The sequence below is a fragment of the Acomys russatus genome, chromosome 30, assembly GCF_903995435.1.
Source record: "Acomys russatus chromosome 30, mAcoRus1.1, whole genome shotgun sequence".
In the NCBI taxonomy this organism is placed as follows: Eukaryota; Metazoa; Chordata; class Mammalia; order Rodentia; family Muridae; genus Acomys; species Acomys russatus.
This window is the reverse complement of record NC_067166.1, coordinates 21815957-21829090: the sequence shown is the minus strand read 5'-3', so window position 1 is coordinate 21829090 and position 13134 is coordinate 21815957. Positions and strand designations below refer to the sequence as shown.

Genomic DNA, 13134 nt, shown 5'->3' with positions numbered 1-13134 from the left:
ATTTTGTTACAAATGTATTATGCAATATGCTATACATAATATATATGCTTTATATATAATTATCATCTTTAACATATTGTATACGTTATATAACATGATGTATGCTATAAATAATATATATTATGCATTAGCGACATCAAACTGTGTGTACTATATATCATGCACAGTCCCAAGAATATTTAAAATCTACTCTTCTGTGGCTGGAAATATTTCTTAGTCAGTAGTGCTTACTACGCAAACATGAGGATCTAAGTTTAACCCCCCCAGAGGCCTGAAAAAAGAAAATAAAGCCAGGCATACAGTGCGATGGAATCCAGATCTGGGAAGGCAGAGACAGTAGCAGCCCTGAGGCTTGCTAGCCAGACAGTCTACCCAAATCAGTAAGCCCCAAGTTCAGTGAGGGACTCTGGCCCAAACAGAAGGTGAATATGCCAGAAAGGTGGCACAGAGAGTAAGGTGTTTGCTGTCAAGCCTGGGACCTGAGTTCAAGCCCTGTGACCCACGTGGTGGAAGAAAAGAACTGCCTCCCATAAGTTGTCCTCTGACACCCACATATACACTTTGGCATGAATCCACATGAGCACACACTAAATAAATGTATGAAAAGGAAAAGGTGGAGAGCAACTGACAAAGACACCCAATGTCGCTCCCTTTAATCTACACATATGCACATACATACAAACACACACATACATGAACATACTCACAAACCTACTATTAACTATATCAAATATGTGATATCTGTTATCAGCTACAGTCACTAAATCGTTGATCGTGAAACTTACTCTGCTTTCTGATAGTTTGATTCCTTTGACCAGCATCACCTCCTGCCCAGTCCTTGCAACTGCAGCCCTGGCAAACATCACTTCCTCTGTGTGTGTGTGTGTGTGTGTGTGTGTGTGTGTGTGTGTGTGTGTATGTGTGTGTGTCGGATATTTTCACATTTCACATTTAAACAGGATCGCACAGTGTCCACCTGGCTTATTTTACTTAGCACACTGTCCTCCACACTGTGTGATATCCCCAAGGCAGGACTTCCCTCTTTTTAAGGCTGAGTAATATTTTTTTTCTTTTTCTTTTTTTTTATTAATTTATTCTTGTTACATCTCAATGTTTATCCCATCCCTTGTATCCTCCCATTCCCCCCCCATTTTCCCATTATTCCCCTCCCCTATGACTGTTCCTGAGGGGGATTACCTCCCTCTATATATTCTCATAGGGTATCAAGTCTCTTCTTGGCTACCTGCTGTCCTTCCTCTGAGTGCCACCAGGTCTCCCCCTCCAGGGGACATGGTCAAATGTGAGGCACCATAGTACGTGAGAAAGTCATATCCCACTCTCCACTCAACTGTGGAGAATATTCTGACCATTGGCTAGATCTGGGAAGGGGTTTAAAGTTTACCTCCTGTATTGTCCTTGGCTGGTGCCTTAGTTTGAGCGGGATCTATTCTGTTTTTATGCTACATTTTCTTTGTCCATTCGGCCACTGATGGGCGCTCAGGTCGATCTCCTATCTTGGTCACTGTGAATGCTACTATAATAATCATGGAAGTGCAGCTATTTTGGCAAACTGATTCATAGCTGGATGAAAACTCAGTAGTCGGGTGGCTGGATCATATAGTAACTGGTCTACTTAGGTTTGAGGAGCCATGTTTTCCATAAAGGCTGTATTAATTTGCGCTCTTTCCACCAACAGTGTGCAACGGCTCTTTTGTTCTCACATGTTCGCTAACGCTTGTTATTATGCATCAGCTTCGTAGCAACCGCTTTAATCCGTGTGAAGAAGTGTTTCATTGTGGCTTAAATTGGAACGTCCCCGATGACCAGTAATATTAAAAAAAAAAAATGTCATATACCTGTTAAGCATTTATTTGTATCTTTCTTTGAGAATTCTTAATTTAAAGACTTCCAATGTTAGTCCATCACATTGTGAACTAGCCAAATCCTAATGGATTTGGGAGGGAGATTTGTTAGGGTTTCTGCTCGTTTTTTTGCATGTTAAGTCGGAACTCATAAGCTAGGTGGTAACAAACATCCCTTCATGTTCACTAATTTGTTTTATTTACAGTCACAATATAATGATTGAACCCATTTCTAGTGATTATTTTCAGGTTTAAATAGGTTATATATCACCAATGAACAACCTGGTTCTTTTAAGCTGTAATCACTGATGGATGTTAAAATTAGCAGGTAAAAAAGTTAGATGAGAAATAAGATTATCATAGTCTCAAAAGTGTACCCATAAGATATTAGAAGGCTACCCATTAAGAAACTGATGGGTGCCAGGCATAGGGACACACGCCTTTAATCCCAGCACCTGGAAGGTAAAGGCAGGCAGATCTCTGTGAGTTGGAGGCCAGCCTAGTCTATGCAGTGAGTTCCAGGGAAGACAGGGCTACAGTGTGAAAGGGGGGGGGGGGAGAGAAGGAGAGGGAGGGAAGGAGGGAAGGAGGCAAAGGGGTAGGGAGAGGAAGAGGGAGAGGGGCTGGCTGATGGATGTTTAATTCAAGTCCAGAATCAGAAACATTCAATATGAGCCATATATAGTATGAATCTCAAAGAAATTGAGTTAAAGTTTAGAAGAAAGAAGGGGGGGCGGAATGCCCCTCTCAGGGTTAGGAGAAAGAAATCTTTCATCACCTATTTCCCAGGCTCATGGCTAAGGAACCCATAGAAGACAGGTTAGACAGGTTAAAATATATAAATTTACTTAATGTAAAATTTTAGGTGACATGGAGCCTTCATAAGGAAACGAAGACCTGAAGAGAAGGCAACGCTATGCAGAACTAGTGGGGCAGATTTGATGAGCAGTCACTTTCAGAGAGCCACAACTAGGCTGATGGATCTGATCCAATAGCAATACACTGGCGTGGGCTTGGCAAGGCCAGCCAGATGTTGTGCCCCCGTGCTTAGAAAGAAGACTGTTTCTCTCCTCACAATGTGGGGGAGGGGATCTTGTGATGGCCTGCTTCAGGGGAAGAGGAAAAGCCCTGACCTAGGTTTTATGACATGCCTCAGAGGAGAAAGGCAGGCCAAGTTAACAGTGACACCTTCCTGTTTCTGCCTGTTGCTCAAACGCCAAGACTATGTGTTTTAGGAGAACATGTCCTGAACCACACTACCAGGAAAGATGAAAGGAAGCCAGACACTGGAGTCTTATCTACAATCACATACACAAAATATGACTCAAGCTTGCATATGATGTATTTTCATCTGGAGGGACGTACAAGATTGTTTGCTATGATATCATTTGTGTCTCCAAAACTAAAGCCATGCTAGATAGGTGGCTCAGTGGTCAAAAGCACTTGTTGCTCCTCCAGAGGGCCCCCACACTCAGGTGTGATGACTCAAAATTCCCTATCACTCCAGCTCCAAGGGATCTGACCCCTCCTTCTGGCTTACACATACACCACACACACACAGACACACACACGCACACACACACACACACACACACACTAATAAAAACCTAAAACAGCCTAATTATTCATGAAAAGGTGAAGCAATGCATACAGTGAGATACATCTATATAACAGAATATCATACAGTGTATTTATAAAATGAAGGAACTATAGCTATAGATGTTTACAGGGAAGGTTCTTACAATGCTGAGTGCAAAACCACAGGAAAGAAGCGTATGAACAGCCAGGCAGTGGTGGATCACACCTTTAACCCCAAAACTTGGGAGGCAGAAGTTGACAGATCTCCATGAGTTCAAAGCCAGCTGGTGCACAGAGTGAGTTCCTGGACAACCAAGGTTACACAGAGAACCCCTGTCTTGGGGGGGAGGGGGAAGAAGAAGTATATGACCAATGTCATTCTGTAAACACACTGTTTGAGAGTTTGGCTATCCATTGCTTTAGGAAACATAAATGAATCATGAAATCTTGCGTGCACATGAGAAACAAGTTCAGAAAGCAGTTACCTGCCACACAGACATGGAACTGAGCATTCATAAGATCCGGCTACAATGGCTTCATTAAACAAGGCAGTAAGACACATATTTATTTGCAGAGTTATTATTTATACTTTCCATGTCTTTGGGTTTTTTGAGACAGAGTTTCTCTGTGTAGCCTTGGCTGTCTTGGACTCACTTTGTAAACCAGGCTGGCCTCAAATTCACAGACATTCTCCCTGCCTCTGCCTCTCCTAGTGCTGGGATTAGAGGCATATGCCACTGTGTCTAGCTGCTTTTCATATTTTAACCATTACCTAATCTCTTAATTTTCAAGAAAAACTTAATTTTGCACAGAAGATCTTTCTAAAGACTTAACAATAAACTATGGGCAAACTTGTCCTTGAGAAATGAACTGGGGGCATGAGGTAGAAGAAAGAGACTCCCTCTCACTATTGTATGGCTTCAATGTATGCAATGTGAATATGTTATTTAAAATATAATAATAATAATTGTATTAAGAACACATAAAACACAAGTTACTTGATAATGTTACCACATGACTTTTGTGATAATGGTAGCCTCACCCAATGCCATGTGTATTTAAGCAATTAATGAGCTCAGCTTCCTCTCTCAGGAAATGAGATGTTAGCTCTGTAGCTCACAGATGTCATAAACGCAAAGCACATCAGTATTGCCTTTCATTCTGTATAATATTTTTGCCTCCATAAAATCCCATGGATGTGATCTTACGAGCTGTCAGAGTAGTGGAAGAAATAGCCTCAGTACACTATTTTGTGACAATCTCAGTATAAAAATTTTTGGCCGCGAAATGAAGCCTGCCACCATTTCAATTTCACTTCAATTCAACCCAACCACTATTTATGGAAATCTTACCTGTTGGAGACTAAGGTAGAAATATGAATAAGACTCAAGTTCCTGACCTCAAGAATAGAAGCTCATAACTTAATGAGGTCCAGTTGGCCTTGCTCCGTCCCCGGAACTAATCATCTAAATTTATGGGGTTGGCAGCAGATAGTAATTATCACTGCTTATCTTTCTCTCTTCCTCCAACCTGTCCATGAATAGCAAGTGCCTTCCCATGTTAGTGCTATTGTTTTCAAGGTATGAGAAAATGCCCATACCACTAAGTGACACCCAAGCAGTAAGCAGATGTGCACAATGATCAGTATTACAACCAAATAAATCCTGCAACCAAGTTGATCTGGCACACATTTGATGATATGCATAATCACTATCATGCAGCCTGGTAATTAAAGATAATTGGTAAATAATTCATGTAAATGACTGTAATTGATATAGCTCTGCAGTTAAGCCAAGCATTTCTAGGGTCAGTTGAGTGGAGTAAGAAGAAGTTAGCTGGTGCAACTAAAAACCCCCTGGATCTGCTAACATGGAGGGCCTCAAGTCTTTTCTTGCCTTGTAGGGCCTCTTGTTGCTTTGTCCCTCAAGAGAGCCCCAAGATGACAGCTGAGCCTTCCCTCAGAGGTCCCCAGTTATGATGCCTCCTGGTTTTCACAGGGACACTTGGTTTTCTCTGCTATAAAGGACAAAGAGTCAACAGGGTTAGCTCAGACCCCAGGCCTCAGACTAGAAGCTCCGAAAGAGCACAAAGGAAGAAGCCTGACTCCTCCCTCCCGCCAGCAGCAAAGCTTCCAGAACCATTTTCTAAGCGCTGTGCCTTCCTTTCAACATTCCCTTCTGGAAGCCAGACCTACTCTGGGGAAAAACATCAAGAGACATGATTCAGAAAAGCCTGCTGTCTAAAGTTTTTCCCCTGAAATTCTCCTCATTAGTGGGGCTCCCAGACTAGTACCCTGGGAATGCCAAGTGAGGCCCCGGGCATTTGCCCACAGGGAACTTCTGTCTACTTGGCTTAGTTCCCCTTGCTAGCTAAGGGTAGCACAGCAGTGAAGATTTGATAGGTTTCCCATGTATGAATCATGGGTGAGAAATCATTCTGGAGAAAAGAGATGTAGCCAAAACAGGACCCAAGATGGGATGCAGTACTCACTGGGTGACCTTGAAAAGAGAAGCCAAGAGCCCAAATGCAGATAAGGAACTAACACTGCTTAAAAAGAATATTCTGGAATATGGAGGCAGAGGCAAAGGGTAGTTTCTGTCTTCACCCTTCAACAAGAGTTTATCTCCCTTCTCAGCTAGCTGTGCAACCAAAGTCACAGTGTATGTTTCTTGCTAAAAGGAGAAAGAGACTCAACAGGCTTGTGTGTGCCAGGAGTCAGGGGTGAACACAAACCCTTCCAGAACTATCCTAGTATTTGTATTGTTCTCCCAGGTTCAGTAAAGCTCACTGTATGGATAAAACAGCTATGCCTATGCACTAAGTTCTACAAATATAATTCAGATGCCCAGAGACCCTGGTGTGCGGCAATGATGAGGCCTAGGAAGGCCTTAGAATGATGGACACGAAATCAAGGTTGATGGAGAGAAGAATTCGCGTGAGTTAAGCTTTAGACACCAGGAACAAATGTCCTTCTGTAAGGGGGAATATAGCCCTATGGCCTTCAAAGTATGGGCAATAATAGATTTGCCTAGAGCTCCCAGGTTTACTAAAGATCACTCTTGGGAATACTGTCTTGGGAGGGAGAAGTGGTAAGGGGTTTACAGAAAATAAATTTGGGGATCTCTGCTTTAAATAAATATGAATATCAAAGGCTTCTCAGGAGCCTTTAAAACAGAAATACATAAGTGGAACTGCATGTGCAGTGTTTCCCAATCCCAGATGACAAGACTCTATGAGAGGTATATATTCTTCTCGTTTTCCCAATTTTCTCTTCCCCACTGAAGGAAAAAGCAGACTTATACTCCTTGCCTTGAGGGAGAAGCACGGCAAGAACAGATCAGTTGGGTTTCTTTTTTCTTTTCTTTTTCTTTCTTTTTCTTTCCCCAAGTCAGGGTTTTCTCTGTTGCATAGAGCCCTGGCTGTCCTGGACTCTCTTTCTAGACCAGGCTGTCCTTGAACTCAAAGAGATCCACCTGCCTCTGCCTGTCAAGTGCTGGGGTTAAAGGCGTGAGCCACCACGTCCAACTCCAGTTGGGTTTCATTTCCAGATCAGAGTTACAAAAGAGAGAGTTTGGGGGCCACAAGAGTAGAGACAATATTCCCTATTCCTAACAGCTCCTAGGGTCAAATCTTTAACTGGAGCTCCCAGCTTCACCAAAGCTCCTGTGTCCCACAGTACAGGAGCAGCAGGAAGCTCGCCCACAGGCTGTGTAGGTTGGGCTATTGAACATCTCCACAGCAGGAACTGTGGGTAACACCTCCCACTGCTTCAGTGTTCTGTAAGCCCACAGAGTCTTGACACAAGCCTTCTGGGGAAGAAGACTGGAGGGGACCCAAGTTCTTCCAAGTGGAAATTTCCCATTGACCTGGAAGGATGGCAGAGTACAGAAAATTAAGAAATGAAAGCTTTCCCTGTACAACCAGATGTATACACTGAAATTTATGTGTACCACGTAGATTTGTCCATGGAGTCGGTCCATTTTGTTGCTTATCTAATAATACTAGTTTTTCACAGAGCACACATAAGGAGACACTGGAGTGGATGGATTATCCTAGCTGATCAAAGACACCCTCTGCTCGACATCTTGACTCAAGAACTGTTGCCTCTACTGGAAAGCTGAAATCCCTGGGCCAATAAAGAAGAGAACACCCAGAACTCCCTATCTTAATACACAGAACATCCAGAACTGTGAACCCTGTGAGGAAATGTGTTGGTGTTGTTCAAAATCTCCTTCTTTGAAAATGTCTTCTTGAAAGCTTAATTAACAGCTAAATAGTTCAACAAAACCCCTACTGAATACTAAAAGATGCACGCTAGAAGGGAAGATACACTGGAAAGGGAGAAAGGGCATAAACTGGTAGGAAAGGAGAGATGCACAGTGGGAAGGAAGGAGCGATACACATTGAGAAAGGAAAGATATATACTTGAAGGAGTCCTCTAGGTTGGAAATTGCTCTAGCAGCTCACTTATCTTGCTTCTCTTGAGCCAATGAGCACCACTCAAAGAACAAAGCCCACTCGGTACATGTTCTGCAAGCTTTGGTAGCTCCCTCATTTGTGATAAGGAGAAAGAGTAAATGCTGATGACCTGACTGCAGAACATCTTCCTACCTATTCATTGTCCTGTAATCGAAATATTGAGTCAACCCAAGACTCCATCAATTAATGAATGAAGAAAATGTGTTCTAGATTGTCATTATGATGCTAGTCAGTCTTTCACTTGAACTAGCACAGCTGAACCTTGAGGACACTGTGCAAAATAAAATGAGCCAATCACAGGAAGACAAATGCCACACGATCTCACAGAGTATTTAAAAAAAAAAGTTTAACCTAGAGCAAAAAATAGAATGGTGGTTTCCAGAAGTTGAAAAGGGTGTGAGGAAATGAGGACAATAGAGAGACATTGCTCAAAGAATATCAAGTTTCAGTAAAGAAGAATTTGATACCTACTGCAGTATGGCAAGTATAGTTAATAATAGTCTGCTGCACATTTCAAAGCTGCTAAGAGTAGATTCAAAATATTCTCACCCACCTAAAACAAGTATTTGAAGTGATAGATATGTTAATTAGCTTGATTTACTCATTCCATGTTGTTATACATATATCAAAACAGCACATTGTATTCTATAAATACAATTATAATGTATCAAATTAGACATACTTAATGTGATGAACTGCATAAAGTATTTAGCAGAATGCCAAATCTTTATCTAATCTATAGCAAAAAAATACATGGTGGTGGCAGTGGCAATAATAAAAACAATAATGAAAATATGTGTAACCAAAAGTAGTTGAGACATGCTTGATGATAGATAGATAGATAGGTAGATAGATAGATAGATAGATAGATGAGAGATAGTGGATGGATGGATGGATAAATAGATACATAGATACAAAGATATACAGATAGATATAGATAGATGATAATGAGTAGATTAATTGAAGATAGATAGATAGATAGATAGATAGATAGATAGATAGATAGACAGACAGACAGACAGACAGACAGACAGCCTTAGTTATGTTTCTATTTCTATGAGGATACTAACACAACTTATAGAAGAAAGAGTTTATTGAGACTTACAGTTTCAGAGAGTGGATCCATGAATCAAAGTTGGGGAGCATGACAGCAGATCAGCAGGCATGGCACTGAAACAGTAAGCTAAGAGCTTATGTCCTTATCTGCAAGCAGGAGGCCGAGAAAGAGCTTTTGAAATGGTGAATGACACACCTCCTTCAACAAGGCCACACCTCCTTCAACAAGGCCACACCTCCTTCAACAAGGCCACACCTCCTAATCCTTTCCAAACAGTTCCACCAACTGGTGACCATGCATTCAAATATATAAACCTGTGGGGGCTGATTTCATCCAAACCACCACAGATACACAGACATAGAGATAGATAAAGAAAAGGATCAAAGGTAAAAAAGAAAAACTCTTGTTGCCAACCTCCTGAGGGAGATGTGTTGAAGTTGGGGGTTAATCAGACACACGGGAAGAGAGAAAAGAGAGGTCTGGGCTGGTCCCAAGTACAGAAGAAAGAGGGCTCCTTTCCAAGAGCACTGCAGGGTGTTAGACTAGCATTACTAACAGCTTCATATGTTATCACTTATTATGCAGAACTAAATCTTTTCCTTGGGTTCATAGAAAGTGAAAATGAAGGGAAGATTTAAATAGGATGAATGCATGCATACACTTTTGAATGACATCTCAATCCTACCTGCCCTCTAATTGTGTAAGCATTCCTGGCCCAATAGCTACAGGGTCACTACTTTAAGTATCAATTTCTTGTTCTGGAATCTCTCAAAGGTACAGCATTGTCTCACCCTTCTCCAGATTTTCTAGAGTCTCTGGGAGCTTCATGGTCAACAGAGCATGAGCCTCAAGAGGCAAGAAGGCAGTTGGGTGCAATATGACTCAGTAGCCAGTATTGGTTCAACACTTTGGGTGTCTGACCCCAAGTTATTTTAGGCTGATTTTAAAATGCCACAAACTGATGAAAAAGGTGTTCTTGTAATTATTAACTCAGTCATGTATGCACAACAAAGCATACCTAAATCTCTTTGAGGAATACAGTGAGCTAAATACAGATCAGACATGAGTACACTGAAACTCTGTGAAATACTTGTGACACTTCCCATTAGGTAGGTTCTATAGGTGGAGGAAAAACAATTTACAGTAATAGTCTGGAGCAGAGTCTAGTGCAGGAAAAACTCCAGCCACACAGATTGTGCAAAGGTCACCCAGCTAGAAAACAGGCCCACTCCAGCCTTCAGTGCTGAAAACAGGTTTTTGCATTCTTCCCATGAAAGAATGATCCTGTGTGCTCAACACTCCAGGTCCCCTAGAACATGTCTATGAGCACAAAAACCTCCATGCCCCCTACACAAATTCAAACATGACTTCAGAGCCCTCAACGAGCAAGTTCCTGCATTTTTTTTAAGCATCCTTAGCCCACCCACCCACAACTTTTCTTGCTATGACAAGCCAACAATACCTACCCACTTCCATCCAGGGTAGCTAGCCATCAAGAAAGCGAGAGTGAGGGAAGACATGACTCACTCAGGAATCTCCTGCCCACCTGATGTTGGTGAAACAGGGTTGGTCCTTTTAGCTTTTAAACCTCTTTGGCTATCTGAATCATCTGCTCTGGAAAGCATACAGCCCCGTCAGCGATTTTGTTGCTTTCCTTGAAACTCAAGTCTAAGACCCACCAGTTTGCCCCCGTGAGCACATCCGTCAAGGTCAACAGCCACGGTTTCAGATGCAACTGTCTAACAAGCAGTTGCTTTCGTACAGTGGGAAACGTCAGCTATAGTATTAAGGTTGAGCTCATCTTACCCATTACTTGTTCTCTTAAATGATTGTCACGTGGTTGAAAATCTGTAGCGTGAGAAGTTATACGGCAATCACGAAACATCAAACTGTAGTAGAACATTGCGGTCAGAAGACAAAAGCAGCTCTGGTCACCCTTCTGGCCCGGCACCTACCCACTGGAAGACCTGGGAAAGTTCTAAAACCTCTCTAAACTACAGGGGGTTGTCTGTAAAACAAGGACCAACAGGAAAAAAATCCCTCTGGTTTCCACACTGCAAGTAGCCACTGTTGGGTGTTGACAGGCATGCATGTTTACCCTGATTCAAACATAAAACACATGCATGGATTGAAATAGCACATGGTACTCAGTAAAAAAAAAAAGTATAATTTTTTCGATATCAGATTAATTTTCTTTAATAAATCACCTCCAAGGCTCATTTCCTCATGGTGGGGAGGGCATGGTGAGAAGAGAGTGGAGCAGCTCCTCACGTTATGTGGTCAGGAAGCAGAAAGATGAACACTCATGTTCAACTCATTTCTTGTTTTTATCCAGTCCCAGACACTAGTATTGCCTACATTTAGGGTGGGTCTTATTGCTTTAGTTAATGCAACCCTGAACCTCCCTCATAGGCATGCCCAGAGGTGTGTCTCCTGGGTGATTCTAGATTCTATTATGTTGACAAGATAAACCATCACATATGGGAAAAGTCTGATCAGTCATTTCTAAGAGAATATGTCCTGTTGGGGTTTTTCTGGATACCCAGAGCCTGAGGCCATTTACCTTGTTCTGATTTCATGCATGTATCCGGTGGGAATAAAGTCATCATTTCCTTCAATGTCTAGGATTCCTATTGCACACTCCTATGTAACCCTCAATTTATTTTGGGGCATCTACTTCACTGATTCTTTATTTTGAGTTTCTTAGACGATTCTGACATTAAAGAAATCCATTTGTTTCTTTAGATGTAGAATGTGAGTGTTTCTATCCTTTGCTAACGGTGCCACATAATGTTTCTTTTAAAGTATGATGACCTTTTTCCACTGTGTGCCTATCTGTTCCCCCTGAGATACCCTACTATCATGAGCAGGGGGTACACCTACTTCTACATAGGTGTAGTGTCACAAGAAGTTTCAATTTTGTAAAAAAAAAATCTTTTAAAAGAGGTTTGCTTCTTGTGGGGATAATGCTGTCTTCACAACATTTAGTGTCACAAAATTTGCCTGTGCTGATAATGTTTTTTAGTTTGGTAAATAATAAATAAATAAATAAATAAATCACCTCCAAGAATTGCTATAGGATCAAAGAAGTGCTAGATTAAACACCCAGAAGAATACCTGGTACGCAGTAGCACTCAAGCCTTAGCAGTGGTACTATTAACATTAATATTTTATAACTCTAACATTAATAACATCATTAAAATGTCAAGTAAGTTGCGTGGATGTTTATAGAAATTGTTGTGATTTTTTTTTTTTTTTTTCTGGTTCTGGGGATTGACCCAATGGCCTCATGCATACCAGGATCTGCTCTGTCACTGAGCTATAACCCGACCCTATTTAAAATTTTTATTTCGAGACAGAGTCTTGCTAAGTTCCCCAAGCTGGTCTTGAATTTACTCTGTAGCCCAGGAATACTACAGAGGTTTGCCATGTTCCAGAGAAGCTGGAATTACAGCTGTGCCTGGGCCTGGGCCCACTTTATTCTGCTCTCATCCAGTTCCTGGTTTTCAATACATGGGTTGCTGCACTTCTAAAATGACTCTTGTGAAGGAATGTCTTGAGTGGATATAATAACTGTCAATAAAGCGCGGTTTAGCCAATCAGCTGGGCAAAAGGACAGGAAGTAGAAGGTGGGACTTCCTAGAGAGGGGCGGAGCCAAGAATTGACGGTTGATGGGGAAAGAAGCCTGCTGACAGTTGATGGGAGGAGGAGAAACCCGCCTCCAAGGACCAGATTAGCAAGTGCTTGGGATATATGTATGTTATGAGGTTTAGAGTAGTTTATGTTAGTTTACGAGTAGATTAGTATCAGTTTAGATTCTGCCCGGTGTAGTGCTTGCAGCTTTAAAGTACATTTCAGTCTCTGTGTCAGTTATCGGCTTCCTAGGCCAAACAGATCAATTTATTTTAACAGACTCTGCTTGAGGAAGGTCTGTACTGAACATCCTATCTCTGTGCACCTCTTGGTACAACCAGAATTTGCACGCGTGAAGAGCAAATGCTAATGGCGCGTGTTAGTCAGACCGTGAGAACTCAGCTTCACGGTCAGGTTTTGGCTCCTCCTTCAGTGACCACGGGACCTGTTTTCTAAAGGTTCAGTTCCCCTTTCAGTACAGCTACCTGTGTTCACTGTGAAAGTAGCACAGCAGTCACCCAGTG

General features: G+C 41.9%; 1 long non-coding RNA gene across 1 annotated transcript in view; it reads right to left on the bottom strand.

The window, feature by feature from the left end:
• LOC127212431 (uncharacterized) overlaps positions 1-13134 on the bottom strand; it is a 203151-nt gene that overhangs the window by 119307 nt on the left and 70710 nt on the right. Inside the window, exon 2 of the long non-coding RNA XR_007833545.1 lies at positions 9025-9122. This is a non-coding gene — a long non-coding RNA (uncharacterized LOC127212431). The remainder of the gene's footprint in view (positions 1-9024; positions 9123-13134) is intronic.